This window comes from Tupaia chinensis, unplaced genomic scaffold (genome assembly GCF_000334495.1).
Source record: "Tupaia chinensis unplaced genomic scaffold, TupChi_1.0 Scaffold148600_1, whole genome shotgun sequence".
Lineage (NCBI taxonomy): Eukaryota > Metazoa > Chordata > Mammalia > Scandentia > Tupaiidae > Tupaia > Tupaia belangeri.
Genome location: NW_006208449.1, coordinates 1,207 through 4,595, shown reverse-complemented (window position 1 = coordinate 4,595; position 3,389 = coordinate 1,207).

Sequence of the window (3,389 nt, the reverse complement as noted above, 5' to 3'; positions counted from 1 at the left end):
TAAACACACGTGCTTTATAGCAAAAATCTCCTTTAAAAATAAATTAGTAAATGAAGCATAGAGCACCATAGTTCTTAATTCATGTCATTATTGTTTTGCTATATTTATTTTATAGAGAATCTCCTACCCTATTTTATGTAAGCTTCCTGCTGATGCTCATTCTATTAGGCTAAACTGTGAAACTATTTCCAATGAACACTCTTGAAGTTAGGTGCTGGGTAAGACACTATCAATTTTGGATCTCATACTGGACCACACTACTCATGAACAAGGATGTGTAATTACCAAGGCTATCTGTGGATGCCTTAAAATTTGAATTTGACTTTGAGGCCCAGATGATAAGCACAAAAGAATTCCAGATAAAACTATTTTAAAAATATTTTATAACTTTTTCAGCCATACTCAAACACCTGTGTAATTAAGTACAAAGAATTGACTAATATCAGAATACCACACTTCAAAATATATTTCAGGAAGAAAAGAAATCATCATTTAAAAATTGAGGACTCAATATCTTAATAAATTTCACAGTTGTGCACATCAGATATGCTCTCATACAAAATATAAAATATAAAATGAATCAATTATCATAATAAAATACTGTATTATCAAATATGAAATATGAAAAGTTATAAGAAATCATGCTTATATTTTTCTGATATATAAGAAATAAATATAGTTTGAGGGACCAGCAGTTAGCATAATGGCTATGTTGCTGGACTCCCATGTAGTCGACTGCGGTTCGAGTCCCGGACCCGGTGGCTTAAACTCACGCCAGGCTCATGTGTGTTCTGCCCAAGATCCCGAGAGGAGAATGGAGGAGAAGGGATTATGGCGTGGCCATCCCCTCTGGGGGGGTGATTTCTCTCTTTCTGTCTCTATTTCTCTCTCTTCCTGCCTGGTGAGTGCACATGCCCTATAGCAAAAACCTCTCAAAAAAAAAAAAAAAAAGAAATATGGTTTGAATTCTTCTATAAGTATTATGTAATTGAAGACATTTTAACAGTAGAAAACATTAGAATTTCATCGCTAGTAAAAGTAAATATATGTTCAGGTAAGAATATGCCAAGAAAAAAATGTGACTTATATTTTATGAAGGAATTGCAAAACCAAATAGGTATGCAAAACAAGACATAAAAATAGAGGTACAGGGATAGCCCATGGCATGATAGTTAAGGTAGCTGAATCCCACATGACCTAAATTGTGATTTGAGTCCCTAATCAAATGATTTGAAAAACACAGAGTTTGTGTGTTGTCCAAAATCCTGACCAAAAAAATAAATAAATAAATGATGCAGAAGGTATTGTCACATGACCATTTTATGGAGGTGGTGTTGTCTCACTTTCTCACTCTCTCTGTGTCTCTCTCTAGTGAATGCATGTGCCCTCTGGCAATAGAGGTCAGCAAGTGGCATGTTGGCTTAGACACTGAATTCCCACATGACCAACTGTGGTGCAAGTCCCAGATCTGGTGGCTCATTTTCTCACTTTCCTTCTCTTTCCGTCTCTGTCTCTATCTGATAAGCACACATGCCCTACAAGTTTTAAAAATAATAGTGAATAAAATTAAATAAATTCTTTTAAAAATAAAAAGGAAAAACAAAGTAAGAAAAGGTTTGTAATCCTAAAGAAGACATTCATGTGTTTTTGGGTACCAAACTTGACTCTGAGGCAGAAAGCAGAAGTATCTGATGACTCTAGAAATATGGGTAGGTAGTGTAAGAAAAGAAAAATGTACACAAACCAGAGAAGGAAGAGAAAGAGAAAGGGAAAGCGAGAAAGCAAGTCACCAGGTTCAAGACTCAACATGCAGTCACCATCTGGGAGTCTTTCATCCTCACCATCATACCACCTGCTGGCCTACACTCTCTCTAATTCATTGAGAATATATTTGGTTTCTGGAAAAGTCATGACGTAGTTTACATTTATTTCTATGCAAAAATGCAGCATGAATTTTCTGACAACCCAATGCTATTGCCTCAGTATTACCAAAAATAAGTAAATAAATGAATAAAAACTTGCGACATGAAGAACAACCCTATGTATTTTTGTAAAATAAATAATTGACATATAAACATGGCTGTTAATTTCTGTAAGCTCTGTGAAGGTTTTCCTGGTACATAACAATAGAAGTTAGTAGTTGCTGCAGAGACATCACTATTTATAAAGGCAAAAATATTACTAGCTACATAGAGAAATTAACAAGCCATCCCTTCAGAGGTATCTAAATGGTTACTTCAAAAATAACACCCCATTCTTTTATCATATAGTTAAAATACAAATTTCTCAAAAAATTGATATATATGAGCAATCAAATTTCATTCAAGATTCAAATGTTTTATATTTACACTGTTTTCAATATTTATATATAAGTATTCATGATATTTACAGGAAAATCAAAATGTACAATGAAAAAAGTCTACACAAAGTGACATGTTACATACAAGAAAAAAATCAATAGAAGTTTGGTTAGAAAGAAAGTTAAGATATTCCAGGAGAACAAGTTAAAGTGATTTTTTGTCTAAATATAAATAAGAAAACTATTCATTACTATTTTGATGAACAATAAGCCATGGAAACATAAGGTTTATCAAGGGGAAAACTCAGGAGAGGGTAGAGACGAGATCTGGAATAAATTCTCTTTCTCAGTATCATCATTGAGAGTCACAAAATAGGTCAGCCAAGATCGTCATGTGCTTAAGACCCAGATTCAAATCACTTTGGTGTTATCTGCAGCTGAAAGAATTCACCCAGTGTCATGAACAATGGCTCTTAATTTGGTGTATCTTTCTATTACCTCAGGGGCTTAATCTGCACAAAACTGCACAAAAGTAAGCATTAGTTTCAACATGACAATTAGTGAAATTCAATTGCTTTTTCACCAGATGCAAAGCAGTGTATCCAGTGCCAGCTCAGGAGTATCCAAACAGTGAAAAAACTCATTGCCTTCCCAATACTGTGACATTCCTGACTTTTGAGGATGCTTCAGGGACAGACATAGCCTACATGGCGCTGTGGTTCTTTGTCCTCACAGTCATAATTTTTGGGACACTCCTATTGTCAACGCCAACAACCAGGCTCTCAGCTTTATTCTGCTCATCTCCCTCCTGCCATGCTTCCTCTGCTCCTTGCTCTTCATTGGCCATCCTAAGACAGTCACCTGTGTCCTCCAAGAAATTATATTTGGCCTTGTGTTTACTGTGGCTCTTTCCACTGTTCTGGCCAAAACCATTACTGTGATTCTGGCATTCAATGCCATGAATCTGGAAAGGACAATGAGGCACTTGCTGCTCTCAGGGGCGTCTAACTCTATCATACTCATTTGCTCCCTGATCCAAATAATTATCTGTGGAATCTGGCTGGGAACCTCTCCCCCTTTCATTGACATA